Raw genomic sequence first — 18,710 nt, 5'->3', positions numbered from 1 at the left:
TAGCAAACGGTTTGGATCCAGATGAGACGCCACGTTCTGTGGCGTCTCATCTGGATCCAAACTGTTTGCAAAGGCCTTTAAAATTCGGTTCCCGCACTGAAAGGGCTAGTCCGGAATTACACTTTTCGCTTGTATAAAATTTGTCTTTTCAATAAGTTCTTTTACCCGCGAAAAACAAATTAAGGCGGAAAGTCTCATCCCTGAGTAGCCAGTGCGAACTGCACACTTAACCCTTTCAGTGCGGGAACCGAATTTTAAAGGCCTTTGCAAACAGTTTGGATCCAGGATCCAAACTGTTTGCTTTTCTGATAGTATTCTTTGAAAAAACAAACAAAGAAAATGCTAATTTTAGAAATTCAGCAGACGACATTTTAGCAGACGACAAATTTCCCAGCATGCAAAGGGTTAACGCAAGTGAATTAAGCCGAGTTTTTCCAGAACAAGGCACCTATAGCTTTTTTTAGTTATATTAGTTTATTACAGTCTCATCACCATATATACAATCACAACATACAATAAAACATAAGCATTATAATAAAATGCTACCACGCGGAAGAATCGAATATTATATCAACATAAGAATCATCATACACTTATCGTGAAATGAATGGGAGCTAACCCCTGAGTTCAAATTACAGAAACTGTAACATGAACTACAGAGTTACCTCTCTTCCAAATACCATAAAGTTATATAGTCTCCATTAAAGTCTGGAACTCAGTTAAAACAGCTTTGTACAATCTTAGAGATATGAGACTAATTGACATATAGCACAGTACAGCTAAAGACTATATTACAAAAAGTTCAATTGCCCTATAGTTGCTGGGTACGCCAGCCAGAGGCCGTTCCAATCAATTCTCGTGATAAGTGACTTGTAATCCAGTTGCTATGCTTGCAAGTTTAGTTTACCCATTTGTGCGTAAAGTGTCGTCCCAGGTTAGCCTGTGCACTCCGCCTAAATGGGATTTTTGCTAATCAGGGACGACACTTTTCGCCTGAATTGGATTTTTGCTAAGAAGAGACTTCATTTAAACAAAAAATGTCATAAAAGCGGTGTCGTCCCTGATAAGACTGTGCGGACTCCATTATGCCCAGTTTTCTCAGAACACGACTCATTGGAAAGCATTTCAGACTGTTCATACTTATTTTGCGAGACTCAATCAATGGACCTTCCGCTCCGTAACGATCGCTCTCGACAACCTAATTATTACGGCACAAAGACGGATGAAAGCGTTGAAATTATTTTATTTAATGATTAAAATTCCTCTCTGTAAATGTGCAATGTAACGTGGGACAAAACGGGCACCCGAAATAATTGAAAGTAAGTCAATATTACAGCCTTATATGTCTATATTTCGACGTTAACCCATTTATGCCTAGCGTCTAGAAAAAAAGGCCTTGGCAAACAGCGTAGATCCAGATGGGACGACGAATGACGAGGCGTCTCATCAGGGTCTGCGCTGTTTGCTTAAAGGAATTTCTGTAAGAAATATTCTAAATATAGAAATAAACATACTAGACATCCCTAGTTTTGGAAATAAATTGATCCGATTTGGCTGGATGGGAGAGTCCACTAGGCATAAATGGGTTAAGTGCTCATTTGTTGTTGTTATTTTGTGATCTGTAGCTCATCGTTAGCAAAAAACAAAATTCCTAAGAGTAATACCGCAAAAAGATATAAAATCATTATTTCAAGACTTTAATCTTACTGGTTTGTTTTATTTTAAAAAGAATAAGTGGATCTGGATTTAAGATATAGAGTTATCTCGTTTGGTTTCATAGTTGACCATGTTACAGTGCCATAATATGAGTCGTGTTCTGAGAAAACAGGGCTTAATGGATGTGCGTAAAGTGTTATCCCAGATTACAGGCTAATCAGGGACGACACTTTCCGCCTAAACTTGATTTTCGGTAAGGAGGACCTTCCTTGAAACTAAAAATACCATAAAAGCGGAAAGTGACGTCCCTGATTAGCCTGTGTGGACTGCACTGGCTAACATGGGATTACACTTTACGCAAATGCCCAGTTTTCTCAGAACACTCATCCTCTAACCTTAAAGATAGATTTTGCGACATTTTACAGTGGTCAATATTAGTTTATTTCCATAGGCGGCGCTCATGGCAAACCGGCAAATATATGGAGTTAATTTCTTTTTAACTGTTTCGATATTGGCGAGTCTGCAGGGGCAAAACATTCAAGGCAATTAATTGTCGATCCTTTTCCCCTGAAGTCAAATCAAAGGCAACAGCCAAGGGTTTTGAAACTGTCGTTTCCCGCTTCAGTCAAATCAAAGGCATGTGCCAAAGGTGTTGTGTTTAATGCATACTTAAACCTGTACAAAACTTTAACGTTTCCGCATATCTCACATGCCCCAATATGCATATTTACGTCCACGCATAGCACTTAATTCGCCCATGTGGCCTGTCAATCAAACTCCAGGATGAACTGTCCCCGCCTATTTCCTGTAACCCGCCCACGTGGTCTGTCAATCAAGTTCCAAGATGAACTGTCCCCGCCCATTTCCTGTCGTTTATGATCATACATATTTTACGAGAAAGTCAATGTTGTGCTATTCGCCAAGTGTGAATCAAAGAAACTAGGGTCCTAGCAAACAGGTAAGCTAGTGTGTCTTATTTGCTATATCTATATCGAACGTTCGTAGTCTTCAATTGTTTTAATGCAAAATTATATTTATAATACTCACTAACAACCATTAATTTGAAGACAAATACATAATTCATTTAACACTTTAGACAACATATTTAAATGTTGTTATTTTATAACTGGTTCTTTTCTTTAACTGTAGTAGTCTTCAATTGTTTTAATGCAAAATTATATTTATAATACTCATTAACAATCATTAATTTGAAGACAAATACATAATTCATTAAACGCTTTAGACAACATATATTTAAATGTTGTTATTTTATAACTGGTTCTTTTCTTTGGTTCACTTTTCTTGACCAAACCAGTGCCATATGTGTTGCAATGCACGGCGTAATGTCATTCAGTTAAATACATGCATAAGGTATTTGTAATTCTGTTGAAGCATTACATTACATTTATTTTCATATATGTACTATTAGTAACACTGTTAGTAAATGATGGTGTATGGGATATACACCCTTAGTAATTTCATATGAAAGAACTGAGGGTGTATACCCCATCAGAGCTCCAGATAAAAATTTGGTCAAATTCTTATTTACTCCCAATTTTTAAAATTAATTCTTATTTTACCCCCTATTTATAAAATTAATTCTTAACAATATATTACCAAATAATTTTGAGTGCTTTAGATTCGCAGTCATTTACGCAAGAGCTCATAAGTTCATCAATTATTGACGAAACCATGCTTTGGGTATTTGAATCTAATTGAAAAAATGCATGCAGAGAGGACTATTGACACTGAAATGGCTTTTTTGCCTTCCACGCTTCAATACACCGCTTCGGTTGGCCATTTAGATTTTTCTGTAAAACGGTCACTCACACTTCGGCTTTATATAGGTCATAGTGGCCTTTTGGTCGCCGTTAAAGTCTTATCAAAAACTATATTTAACATTTAATTTTAATGGCATTTTGAATAGGTATTATTACTTGTGTATAAAAATTACGATAAGTGTAATTAAAAAGGTACAATATACAGTAATGACTCGCCTGCAAATCTAGGAGAGCAGAATCGAGACCGTTTGGCCTTTCCACCGTTCTAAGATGTGGCTCTTCCTCACAGCAAACGCTTGAGTGACGTTGATTTAAAGTTGAAGTTTTAATTGAGCGCCTGGACGAGCCAGAACCGGGATGAAATGTTTACCATGCATAATTTGCTACTGGAAGTTTTACGCACGTTCGAAAATTTCGATTTTGTGTTTTATTTTTTCAATGCATAACTTTACGCAAAGATTTTAAATCTAAATCGTTATTTAAAAAATTTAATTCGTGTTTACGCCTTTACGCATGTTATCTGGAGCACTGTACCCCATACACCATCAGTTACTAACTGTGTAACGGTTATATCTCATCCAACAACTCGATCACTTGGGGTGTATGGAAATTACTCGGGGTGTATATAAATTACTAGGGGTGTATGGAAATTACACAATGGGCAAGTGACCGCTCTAAGCCAATCGGATTAGGTCATTTTTGTAGGAGGTGAGATATATAAATTTGTAACATTGGACAAAGAAGGTGTACGCATTTATCTGCAAATTGCAAACATTCAAACTCTTGTCTGCAATGAACGGTATTAACTATTATGTCATTCAGTTAAGTACATACATAATGTATTTGTAAGAATGTTGAAGCATTACATTACAACAAAGGTGTACTCATTTATCTGCAAGTTACTAACATTCAAACCCTGCTCTGTGGAAATTGTATTCAACTGTTAACGATTAGCGATGAATTAAGTTATATGCTAAATGTTAAACACGCATACGCATTATAAAGTAACTTTAATAATAAATATCAACGAATATTTCGTACAATATAAAAAAAAATAACGTTAAAACTTAAAAAAGCAATGTTTCTTATGGCAATTGACAAAATGTCCCGTTTAATCAAAGCGCGGTTTATTCGTTCATTCTGGCCGTGCTCTGTGAAAAGAGGATTTAATGCATGTGCGTTCAGTGTCATCCCGGATTAGCCTGTGCAGTCCTCACAGGCTTATCAGGAACGACACTTTCCTTTTCTTGATATTTTCTGTTTATTTAAAGAAACTCTCTTCTTAGCAAAAAAACTGATTTAGGGGGAAAGTGTCGTCCCTGATTTGCCTGTGCGAACTGGGACGACATTTTACGCACAAGCATTATGCCCAGTTTTCTCTGAACGCGACTCATGTTTTGTGGTGACCTGTTTTGGTTTAAAGACAGATCCACTCATTTACATGTACTCGTGAAGAGGCTGATGAACCTGTAAATAAACTTTGAAATACACACACTTTTGTTTTCATTTTTCAGGGTCAGAATGAAGAACACCACCGCGATTCTGTTGCTTGCCGCTGCCTTCATAGGCTTGGCCATCGCCCAGTACCCCTACCCGTACTACCCGTACGCGCCTCAGAGTGGTGGTTTTGGAAGCGGAGGACGTAAGTTTCAAATCTGATAGGATTTTGGCGCGTCGTCGTACGACGTCGCCGCAAACGTTAGCGTTTCATTTGACGTCATATTTTTATACTTGTTAATGTACGTTACTTTTTAAAAAATCAAAAGAGCCGCGCTCTATGGAAACCGGGCTTAATGCTGCAATTGAGTGAAGTGTTGTCCCTAATTAGCCTGTGCAGTCCGCATAGGCTTATAAGGGACGGCAATGTCCGCTAAGACATGATTTTCGTTTAGAAGATTTTTCTTTAATAAAAAAAACTCCATTAAAAAAAAGGAAAGTGTCCCTGATAAGCCTGTGAAGACAACACAGGCTGATCGGGGACGACACTTTTCTTCGCACATGCATTGATCCCCGTTTTCCAAGAACGCGGCACAAATTTATTGATAACAAATGGTTCAACAATACTTTAATATGATACAGGACAGATGAACCAACCGCTGTATTGGAATACCGTAATGTTGAAAATGTTATTGCACACTTATATTGAGTTCACTTGAATATAAAAAGCGATTCGCTAAAATTCGGTAAAATAGTATGGTATCGTTTAAGTCGAAGAACGTAAAAAAAAAATAAGTATATAACAAAGCGTGATACATTCAAAAGAAATAGGTACATGCTGTTGGGCTAGAATTATAAATAAGATTTATCAAGTTAAATGATAAATGGCATGCCCTTAATCGTTTGTATTTCTTTGAGTTTCTCACAGGGTTGCACTCGAATCGATACTCAGTCGCAACGTGTGGATGTTATGTGGTAACCTTTAATGTTGAATCGAGGAGTAAATAATGAAATAATTAGGGAATCATTGAAATTATCATCAAAACATTAAATAATCACACGAATGCTGCGTCACATAATTTGTACTAGTGACTAGAAGCTTTTCCATGTAACATCTTGCTGGACGTTTTGCATTTTGCGTCATGATTCAAAAAGAAAATTTCAATATTACACTAACTCTTTCAGTGCTGGAACCGAATTTTGAAGGCCTTTGCAAACAGTTTGGATCCGGATGAGACGCCACATAACGTGGCGTCTCATCAGGATCCAAACTGTTTGCTATGTTATGTGGCGTCTCATCCGGATCCAAACTGTTTGCTATTCTGATAGTATTCTTTGAAACAAATCAAAGAAAATGCTAATTTTAGAAATTCAGCAGATGACATTTTAGCAGACGACATATTTCCCAGCACGCAAAGGGTTAAACCGGTGTTATATTCACCACAAATATATCTTATCGCCTTTGAATTAACTAACCGTCGGTTCGGGCACGTGTTAATATCATACCCGTAATAAATAGTAATAAATACAACTTAAAGAAAGATTTACTGACTTAATTCAAACGTATGAGTCGTGTTCTGAGAAAACTGGGCATATTGCATGTGCGTTAAGTGACTTTCTGCCTTAACTAGATTTTTGCTAAGAAGAGACTTCATTTCAACGATAAATGTCATAAAAGCGGAAAGTGTCGTCCCGGATTCGCCTGTGCGAACTGCACATACTAATCTAGGATGACACTTTTTGCACGTGCATTATTCCTAGTTTGTCAGAACGCGACTCATATAAATCTCGCTCTGGCAGAACGGGGTTCATGGCATGTGGGTAAGTGTCGTCCCAGATAAGCCTGCGCGGTCCAAGCAGGCTGATCATGGACGACACTCTACGCCTAAACTGGATCTCGCTCGGAAGAGGCTTTCCGTAAACGAAAAATATAATCATAGCGAAATATGTCGTCTCTGATGAGCCTGTGCGGACTGTACAGGCTAATCTGAGACGACACTTTACGCACATGTATTAAACCCCGTTTTCCCAAAGCAAGGCTCATATTTTTATACTGTTGTGTAGCCTTTTTGGTTGAATATGTTCACGAGTTTGACATTGCTTGCTTTATTCTCCATGTTTCTTTTCATCAAGCAATCGTCTCGTAGATCTATAACAATAATTATAGTGAGGATTTTTTAAAGATTAAAATATACTCACTCATTCAACAATTGTGTATAATTAGCCAATTTGTTTAAATTTCCACAGTTCTCTTTTACGATATAAATCGATTATATCTCGGAACAAAAATACGTTATTGGTTTTGCTAAGTATAAGACGAAGTATTTAGACTTTAATTAGCTCGTCAAGTCCCTTTTTTTATCTTCCACGTATCTTGTTGTTAATGATTAAGTAAAAGAAGGTAACGTTTTCATTTATATAGCAAGATATATATTTGGCTATTGTTTTCAGCGTTGAAACATGCACGTCAAGTCTCTACGTCGTGTTGTAGTCAAAATTAGATGTGTGTAGTAAAGTTTCAATAACGTCAGATGCTCATTAACATAAATGACGAATGCAGTTGCTATTGGCAAGTGTTTCTTGTGTACGCCTGCATCTTAAATGCATCTTAGAAGGTATATTAGTATGCAGCTTAAAATTACAATGCACCGAACATATATCAAACAATATAACTAACAATGTAACTGAAAATCTCTATGAGCCGCGCTCTGTGAAAAGGGGTTTTAATGCATGTGCGTAAAGTTTCGTCCCAGATTAGACTGTGCAGTCTGCACAGGCTAATCAGGGACGATACTTTCTGCCTAAAATGGATTTATAATAAGAAGATACTCTCCGTACACGAAAGAAATCATTACAGCGGAAAGTCTCGTCCCTGATTAGCCTGTGCGGACTGCACAGTCTAATCTGGGACGAAACTTTACGCACATGTATTTAACCCACTTTTCTCAGATCACGACTCAACTAACAATGTAACTGAACATGCTTCTGACAATTTTTAGCATTGTAACTGATGTAACCCATTGATGCCTAGCGTCAAAAAAAAGGACTTGGCAAACAGCGTAAACCCAGATGAGACGCCGCATGATGCGGCGTCTCATCAGGGTCTCCGCTGTTTGCTTAAATAATTTTCTGTAAGAAATATTCTAAATATAGAAATACATATACTAGACATCCCTAATTTTGGAAATAAATTGATCCGATTTAGAAGGATGGGAGAGTCCACTAGGCATAAATGGGTTAATGTGCATCGTACGATGATTATTATGTAAATCTGGTCTTCCCAAAGTGAGTCTCGCTCTGTGAAAAGGCGGTTTGATCAATGTGCGTAAAGTGTCGTATATGATAAGCCTGTGCAGTCCGTACAGGCTAATCAGAAAGGACACTTTCCGCCTTATCTCGACTTTTGCTAAGCAGAAAAACGAAAAACATTTTTTAAGCAGAAAGTGTCGTCCCTGATAAGCCTTCGCGGACTGCTCAGGCTAATCTGGGACGACACTTTACGCACATGCATTAAACCCCCTTTTTACAGAGCGAGGCAGAACTATTTCCGGGTTGAAGTAATCTCAACAAAACGCCATTTCATGTTTTAGTTCTCGCGCTTCTGGGCCTGCTTATTTTGTTATCAGCGTTGTTCCCATCAATTTCCCAAGGCCAACAAGTCAGCGTCGTCAACTTAACTGCCACAGGCTAGATTGCCCTGCCTTCTCTGAACACACACGCGTTATTTGTACGTTTAGACGTTACGATCTTACAATAAGACTCGCTCGTCGAAAACGGGGCTTAATGTATGTGAGTAAAGTGACGTCCCAAAATGACCCGTGCAGTTCGCAGGCTTATCAGGGGCGACACTTTACGTGTAAACTTGATTTTCGCTAGGATGATACTTCATTTAAACGAAAATTACCAAAAAAGCGGAATGCGTCGTTCTTCATAAGACCGCGCGGACTGCGCCGGCTAGTCTGGAACGGCACTTTACGGACATTCATTAAGTCAAGTTTTCCACGAGCGAATCTCATTCAGATCGCGGGAGTATAATGCGTTACTCTTGTCACTAACATTTGGGCGCTATATCTCTATCAGAGAATTCGATCAATTACACCAATAGTTCGTGATCGCAAAAAGCGCTGAAATAATTTGATACGCATTGCAATGATTATTTAATATATTCAGATATTCTATGGTTATTTATTTAATTAATTTCCGCCGTTGATACTCATGGTCACACTGTCATTTTAGCACTTTAATTTTATTCTAAATCCACCATTTGAAGGAAGGCAAACTGAAACATGCATCGTTTGAGCATTTGCAGCCAAAAATCGTTGACATGATATACACAGAAATTTACAAAATGCCCCATTGTAGTTTAAAACATGATGTACATGTTTGTTCTTATGCAAAATCGGAGCTTCATGGATATTGTACTAATTTCTAATTGCTTTAATAAAAGGTAGTTAATATTCGTTGAAAGCGTACGACAAATGGGACATATTTGATCGTTAGATTAAACATTTGAGTTACGTACTGGAAAAACGGGGTTTAATGCACGTGCGTTAAATGTCGTCCAACATATGCCTGTGTGATCCCCGTGGGCTTATCAGGGACGACACTTTCCGCTTTTATTGAATTTTTCGTTTAAGTAAGGTCCCTTCTAAACGAATATTCAGTGAAGACGGAAAGTGTTGTCGCTGATAAGTATGTGCGGACAAAACAGGCTAATATGGTACGACACTTTAAGCACATGTTTTAAGGCCCATTTTCTCATAACGCGGCTAATTTATTTCTAGTTTTGGGACTACTTGGACTACTTTTCCTGTTGTCTTTGCTGTTTGGGCAAAACAGTAGCACTTCTGGCGGATCTGTACAAATAGTAAATGGGACCTCGCTCGGTTAAACATTGAAAGGTATACATGCCAGCGTGCCAAGAAATGTCTCGGAACGGCATACGAACCAAATTGTTTTAAGAGAGCACCTCGTATTCCTAATAATGCAATCTTTAAGAACAGTCTTCGATTTTGCATACGGCATCAAGTACAATTTTCATCGACACGGGCTTCATTATGTTGGGTAAACATATGTAAAACTGTGTATGTTTGAGATTATATTGAAACTGCATATAATCAGTCCATTGTCACGGTGCAAATGGACGGAAACTCTACGAACGCCTGACTTAAAATTTAAAAAGATTTAGAGAAGCGTATATGATCGAGTTCACAGATAAAGATGTTCGGCTTTAGCAGGCAAATATGCAAAATCGGAGATTTTAATAGGGTATTGCAAATTTATACGAATGAATAAGTATAGCAACCCCAGAAACAAATGGCAAATATCTAACATAATATGCGTGATCTTTTCAAGAAAGTAAACAGTATATGTATATTTCATTTTAGTTCTGGGTTTGATTGGGCTGCTATTTCTCCTAAGCCTCCTGTTTACAAACCGCAATACTTCCGTTACCCGGACTTTCTACAACGCAACCACCGGTTAAATAGAAAGCCATTGAAAGGTTAAATCATATTTTACGAGGGAGGTTTCTTAAAGCAATTTGGTTTTTGAGCCTTGGCTTAATACATTCGTCGCAAAATAAAAGGACAATCTTCGATTTTGCATATTATCGTGTGTTTTTTTTTTACCATTTCGAACAATGTAAGGGTTGACCGGCAACTTCTTTTAACTAAAAACTCGATATTTGGAATTAAATGTTTTAATGAGTTTTTTTTCATTTGCGTCCTTTGTATTAGGTCAAGGCTAACGTAAAGAGCATACATTTACTGTAAATATGTTGGAAATTGTATGTTTGCTTTGGAACGCATTACCGTATAGCTCATTCTATCAATATATGTAATGTTTATAAATTGCTGATAAATAACATAGTATCATTTACAGGCATTACTTAAAGTTGAACGAAGAGTTCAATTGCAGATTGTAATATAATTTGACGTGAGTGAATGTGTAAACGAGATTATTTATCCCTTTCAGTGCGGGAACCGAATTTTAAAGGCTTTTGCAAACAGTTTGGATCCAGATGAGACGCCACAGAACGTGGCGTCTCATCAGGATCCAAACTGTTTGCTATTCTGATAGTATTCTTTGAAAAAGAATCGAAGAAAATGCTAATTTTAGAAATTCAGCAGACGACATTTTTGCAGACGACAAATTTCCCAGCATGCAAAGGGTTATATGTCCTATACTAGACCAAAATTCAACGAGAAATATATTTTTATGAGAACAAAAACAATGTCCATAAATAATGTAATGAATGAAAGTACTTTTACCAAAGAAATTGTCAATAAATCAACTTAAATGATAACAATTCTGTAATGATGTAACTAAGAATCGCAAACATGGTTTCTGATACAAATCTATGCTCACGTTACGTGTACTTTATTTTCTGGTTGAAGGTTATTATCCCATACGAATGTCTGTTTCCTATGATCCGCATTGTTTAACCCATTTATGCCTAGTGGACTCTCCCATCCTTCAAAATTGGATCAATTTTTTTCCAAAATTAGGGATGTCTAGTATATGTATTTCTATATTTAGAATAGTTCTTAGAGAAATTTCTTTAAGCAAACAGCGTAGACCCAGATGAGACGCCGCATCATTCGGCGTCTCATCTGGGTCTAGGCTGTTTACCAATGCCTTTGTTCTAGACGCTAGGCATAAATGGGTTAATGTTTTCTACTGTATACTCTCATCGACATAATGTTTTTAGATAACATTTTAGCGTATACACAAGTGTTTGTTCGTCGACCGATCAAAAGCATGATATTATTAAGTCAAACTTAGAGTAACATCACGTAAAAACAACAAAATATCAGCATGTTAAAATTAAAAGCATACATGTACACGTGATATAGCATGCACGTGATATAGCAAACAAGTGATATAGCATACACGTGATATAGCATACTCGTGATATAGCATACACGTGATATAGCATACACGTGGTATAGCAAACAAGTGATATAGCACATACGTGATATAGCATACTCGTGATATAGCAAACACGTGATACAGCATACACGTGATATAACATACTCGTGATATACATGAAGCATACTCATAATATAGCATGCTAGTTATATAGCATGCACGTGATATAGCATACACGTGGTACAGCATAAACTAGATACGAATTTCTGACAATCTTCATTTTCTTTAAAAAAAAATTCAGTCAGTGCAAAAGAAGCTCGCCAAATATGCGCTAACATTAAATAATGTAACAAATAATATTAGTGTTAGATCTCTAAAAGTTATGTCGTTAATATGTTTATTAATATATAATTGCGTGCAAGTAGAGAAATGCATTGCATGTTTTACAAATTTTAGCTGTTTTTCCTTTTATGATCATGTATTTACATCATCGAAAAAATATTTTCTTGCTTCATAACTTTTGCAAAGTATATGACGTTTTTTTATTACGATTTCTTACGGTGGCTTTGGTATTATTATCATATTATCTGGCAAGGTGAACATGTGAAAGTGGTGTTTAAAATTGCATGCAATATATTAAATTCATTTACAGAACTGTAAATCTCTTGCTTAATAATAATAATCATAATAATTATAAAAGTTATATTAATGAAAATAATAATAATATAAATATTTTATTTTTATTTTTACTACTCCTCCTACTACTACTTCTGCTACAACTACTACTGGAAATTATAATAAGATAAAAATAAATATAACAATGGTATAAATAATAATAATAATAATAATAATAATAATAATATAATAATTAGTAATAATAATAATATAATAATAATTATAATTATTATTATTATTATTTTATTATTATTGTTAGTTGTAGTAGTAGTAGTATTAGTAATTGTAGTAATAGTAGAAGTAGTATATAATATATATAATATAATACTAATATATCTTATTATTTTTATTATCAGAATGATGATGATGATGATGATGACATACGGACCATGACAACAACAACACTACCTACAACATTAGCTTCGACGGAGGAATATTCACAGGGTTTATGTACAGCGCAGCAGTTCATCGTTTCACTTGTTTCACTTTTTGTTTGTGTTTCTGTTTTATTTTTGTGAATAAATCTTTTGCAGGATGTATTTTTAAGTAAAACCAGATACTTGCTTGTTTCTACACCCCTTATGTTAACCCATCTATGCCAAGTGGACTCTCCCATCCTCCAAAATTGGATCAATTTACTTCCAAAATTAGGGATGTCTAGTATATTTATTTTTATATTTAGAATATGTTTTACAAAAATTCCTATAAGCAAAGAGCGTAGACCCCGATGAGACGCCACATGATGCGGTCTCTCATCTGGGTATACGCTATTTGCCAAGGTCTTTTTTCTAGACGCTAGGCATAAATGGGTTAAACCAAGACGTGCTTGTATCTGAATATAACCGTCTTCGAACATTTATTGTTATAAAAGTTCAATACATTAGAGAAACGTTTAAATTTTAAAAATGATAACATACCATGTTTTTCATGTTGCATGAAGGATAGTCGTTCTTTTGTATTTGATTAGTTTACAAAACAACAACAGCGCGTGTATAAATAAGCTTCAAGTTTAACATTTTATATAAAAAAATAACAACATGCGATATCGGAGAATGTCGTTTGAAATCGATGCCAAAAATTGTGTTGGGAAAAGTTTCATTTTTCGAAAACCAATCACTGGAATACCGTCGTCTTTCGATGAGGGTCGAAACTAGTAAAATTCTGTCTGAAAGCTCAATGTTATAAAAAAAAATCGATTTAAAGTCTCTTTAACGCTCAAAATCAACGAACGTTTCGTAAAGTATTTTGTAAAATAAAGTTTACACCTTAACATACAGTGTTCCTTATAGCAATAGCCACAATTTCAACGCTAGATGTGGTATGATTACATAGATTTTTGTAGATACAAAATGCTCGTTTTTATTTATTTGTGACCACAATAAATTCCATGCTTATTTCCTGCGAAAATATATATTCATACGACACACGAACACTAAAATGGTACCATGTTAAAACCATAATAAAAACGAGCATTTTGTATCCAAAAACATCTATTTTACCAGACCTCATCTGGTGTTGAAATTTCGGCAATTGCCGTAAGGAACAATGGTTTTTAATTGTGTAGCTTTATTTTACGAAATATTGTACGAAATTTTCGTTGATTTTGAGTAGTAATGTTACTGTAAGTTATTCACCGTAACATCCCATGGCCATGTAAGTTAACAATATCAATATTTATCAAACAGTATGTTGACGTGAAAACCTAAATATGAAAAAAAATATGGGCCGCGCTCTTCGAAAAAAATGCATGTGCGTAAAACGTCGTCCCAGATTAGCCTGTGCAGTCCGCACAAGTGTTATTTTGACCAGCATTTTTTCACATGGTTACGTATTCAAAATATTGTTAAAACGCATCATATTTACACCGTGTAAGTCAAGTAAAAATTGAGACCTTGCTCAGTTTCTGTTTTATTTTGTTCAATTTTTACTATATTAACCCATTTATGCCTAGTGGACTCTACCATCCTTCAAAACTGGGTCAATTTATTTCCAAAATTAGGGATGTCTAATATATTTATCTCTATATTTAGAATATTTCTTACAGAAATTTCTGTAAGCAAACAGCGTAGACCCTGATGAAACGCCGCATGATGATGCGGCATCTCATCTGGGTCTACGCTGTTTGCCAAGGCATTTTTTTTCAAGGCGCTAGGCATAAATAGGTTAAGTCACGCACTGCTTCGTGTGCTCATTACACTGAGGCTTTATTATATCGTCAATCCAACATCTCATTGACTTGGTGATCATGATTTAAAAAAAACAATATAAGTCAGCAGATGGTGAAATCACGCCTCCATTATTTTTCGAAAACAATGTCTCACATCAAATGGCAATAGAATAACATAAAAGTAACTGTATCTTTAATACAATCATGCAAATATGACGATGATGATGGCGAATTCGAAGATATTTACGACGAGGATGACAATGATGACTGTTACGATGATGATGATGATAATGATGATGATGATGATGATGATGGTGATGATGATGATGATGATGATGATGATGATGATGGTGATGATGGTGATGATGATGATGATGTTTATAATTATGTTGATGATGATGATGATGATGATGATGATGATGATGATGATGATGATGATGATGATGATGATGATGATAGCAATTGCCACGATTATTGGCTTGATATAAGGAGATTTATTTACACATCTATGTGAATTTCCGGCTTCGATATCCGATTATTTACGAGCGCACGCGAGATTGGCTTCGGGCAGCTTCGGAAGCACGACGTAGTTCGCATGAATACGTCGTTCATCATTTATATTAAGGATATATCTCATTTTGATTTTAAGGAAATTCAAGCCTTTGTTTACCCGCGGGCAAAAGAAACTGCAACGGTACGTCAAACTTTGACAAGGTCATCAAAATGTGATTACGGCGTGTATTTTTCTAACTCACGGCTGCGTTTGCAAAGACCACCGTGTCATACAAGTCACCGGTAGTTTATATGCCTTCCGGAAATTTGATTTTTATTTCAAAATTTGAAATGTGTACATTTTAGTTTGTTTTTATCACATTGATTTTTTAATGAAAACGAGTGTTATAATCAGCCGAATTAAAACTAATGCAAAAATTATTTGTAACCTACAAAACCATAAGATTTATTTGTAACCTACAAAACCATCAGAGTTATTTGTTACCTACAAAACCATAAGAGCTACGCTCTTGGAAAACGGGGTTTAAACATGTGCGTCAAGTGTCGTCCCACATTAGCCTGTGTAGTACGCACTGGCTAATTAGGGACGACACTGAATGGACTTATGATATTTTTCGTTTGAAGGAAGTTAGCAAAAAACCAATTAAGGCGGAAAGTGTCGTCCACAATTAGCTTGTGCGGACTGCACCGGCTAATCTGGGACGACACTTTACACAAGAAAATTACGTTCCGTTTTTCCGAAGCGAATATCATATATGGCTGTGATGTGTTGATTGTTTTGTACAAGCTGTGTATTCGTATGTTTTGTCGAAGACCTCCCCAGGGGTCGTATTCCTGAAGCATCTTGAGTTAAATTGTATGCTTATCCTTCAATTGGGAAATTTCCTCAAGTGTTTCATTTCCTATTGCAATAGTTTGGCATCAAGAATTACATGAAAAAAGCATCATTATGTCAATGTTATTTTGGGAATACCAAAAGAAACATGTGATTCCTTATCTAGTAAAGACAAACAAAGCATTGTAATTTTGAACTTAAGTAAAATTATTTAAGAAATGACTAAATATGTTTCTGGAATACCACCACAGGGGTCAATATTTACCAACCGATTGTTATACTTAAAAATAAAGAATTTACATAGACCCACAAAAATACGCTCAGTATTCGAATATATACAGTCTAGCATTGGTGATTTTGCGGTAAACAAAACGTGTTTTTTTTGTGAAAAATAATGTAGATGGAGGTAAATCATGCCAAGTTTCATTCAGATTTAAAACAGTATTTGAATATTTCAATTTAAGTAATGCTGTTTATTCTTAGGCTTGAGTCAAGGCATTGTTGGTGAATACGGGCCCACAACTTGAAGAACATATCGCTAGAATACAACGAGATAAGATCGCTATATTTACCAACATTACCAGACATAGTTCCGAGTATTCTTAGGGACAATATCAACCGTGTTAATATGAAATTTTGGAATGCCCGATTAGAATTTAAAATATTAGACCACATCTTAATGTATGTTTTTTTGTCAAATTGTCTCGCTATTGCTTGTAACTTCTAGCTTTTGCCACAATTAGACTGTGATATATGAATAGTTTTAATAAGATATTCATATTCACATGCCTGAAAAGTAATATTAAATGTTGCATAGTTGTGAAAAAATATTGTTTGCGAATACAAAAATCATCCTGCACTGATATGGTATTCCAAAATCGTGATTGGGATGATAGTTAGACTTGAAAAAGCATTTGTTGTTTAGGATATTTCTCATCGATTATTTGATATAAAATTTATTTACGCAAAAGTCATCGAAAGATCTTATAAATGTGTGTCTCTGTTCGTTTTTGTCATCTCTTGTATCTATGCAGTTGAACATTGTGTACACACCGGTCTTATTGACCGACAATAACGACAATAACGCAGTGACGTCACCATCTATGTATAGAATGTGCAGTTGAAAGTCTTTCCAGTTATTTTATTGCTGTCCATATATTACGCGTCATGCGAAAATGTGTCCTTAAGCCATTCAGTGCGGGAACCGAATTTTGAAGGCCTTTGCAAACAGTTTGGATCCAGATGAGACGCCACAGAACGTGGCGTCTCATCAGGATCCAAACTGTTTGCTATTCTGATAATATTCTTTGAAAAAAAATCGGAGAAAATGCTAATTTTAGAAATTCAGCAGACGACAAATTTCCCAGCATGCAAAGGGTTAAGCCATATGCGCAGTCTGATCTGAAGCTACACTGACTGCTAATGAGACCATGAACTCTTGTGAAGCTCCCGAAAAGATTGATCGATTGCACAGGCGAGCCTGAAGCTACGCTGGTCGCATAGGAAGTAAGACCCATTTTCGCACGACGCGGCTCATATATTAGCCGCGTTCTGAGAAAACTGCGCTTAATGCATTTGAGTAAAGTGTCGTCCCAGATTAGCCTGTACAGTCCGCACAGGCTTATCAGGGACGAAACTTTCCGTTTTATGGTATTTTAAGTTTCAAGGAAGTCCCTCCTTACCGAAAATCTTGTTTAGGCGAAAAGTGTCGTCCAAGATTAGCCTGTGCGGACTGCACAGGCTAATCTGGGACGACACTTTACGCACATGCATTATGCCCAGTTTTCTCAGAGAACGACTAATATACGCACAACGTTTTGTTGTTTTGGATTGATTATGCTATGTATCACCTTAAAGCAGATCTCTACGAATAGAAAACGCACTCTTCTTTCAGTGTAACAATAATGTATTCGAATAAAGTGAATAAAGTGATAACAATGGAATACGAAACGACTGATATAGATAGTGATTGGCGTCAAAGGAAGAAACCATGTTACAGATGTGGAATGGATTTCACGGGGTGGAACAAATCGGAACACCGGATTAAAATCATCAACTGCACTGTCAATGAAATCTCTTAACCGGCAATTCTGAAAGTAGAATAATAATAATAATAATAAATAATAATAAAACAATAAAATAATAATAATAATTATAATTAAAAAAAATATTATAATAATTTAGCCTGTGAAAGCTGCAAAGGCTCATCTGTGACGACACTTAAATCACATGCATTAAGCTCATTTTTTCAAGAGCGAGGATACTTTTTATTTAATGTCGCTTGGCTTTAATTACGCATTTTTGTTGCTGATGGTAATGCTGAAGATGCAATACTTACACGTTGACACCGGTGGACACGTTGCCAACGAAGAGAGGCACGGACCGAGGGCGGGTTAGCAGCGACAAGATGAAAAACGAGAAGACCAGTAGGCCGATGCTCATAACTGAAAACAACAACGAAACAATATGGCGATGCTCATAACTAAAAACAACAACAACACAACAGTAGGGCGATGCTAATAACTGAAAACAACAACAACACAACAGTAGTGCAATGCTCATAACTGAAAACAACAACAACACAACAGTAGGGCTATGCTCATAACTGAAAACAACAACAACACAACAGTAGTGCGATGCTCATAACTGAAAACAACAACAGCACAACAGTAGGGCTATGCTCATAACTGAAAACAACAACAACATTCAACAGTACGGCTATGCTCATAACTGAAAACAACAAAAATAACACAACAGTAGGACGATGTTTATA

At 36.1% G+C, this 18,710-nt stretch overlaps 1 long non-coding RNA gene across 2 annotated transcripts; it reads left to right on the top strand.

Moving 5' to 3' along the window:
• The first annotated feature begins 3,719 nt into the window (after positions 1–3,719).
• Positions 3,720–12,974, top strand: LOC127839261 (uncharacterized). Of its 2 annotated transcripts, none has more exons than XR_008030255.1 (4): positions 3,720–3,840; positions 4,952–5,079; positions 9,659–9,775; positions 12,779–12,974. It is a non-coding gene; the product is annotated as an uncharacterized LOC127839261 (long non-coding RNA). The 2 variants fall into 2 exon arrangements; XR_008030254.1 differs by having other exon boundaries at positions 3,775–4,145.
• Positions 12,975–18,710: the final 5,736 nt, after the last annotated feature.

This window comes from Dreissena polymorpha, chromosome 7 (genome assembly GCF_020536995.1).
Source record: "Dreissena polymorpha isolate Duluth1 chromosome 7, UMN_Dpol_1.0, whole genome shotgun sequence".
NCBI lineage: Eukaryota > Metazoa > Mollusca > Bivalvia > Myida > Dreissenidae > Dreissena > Dreissena polymorpha.
This window is presented reverse-complemented; position numbering and strand designations above follow the sequence as displayed.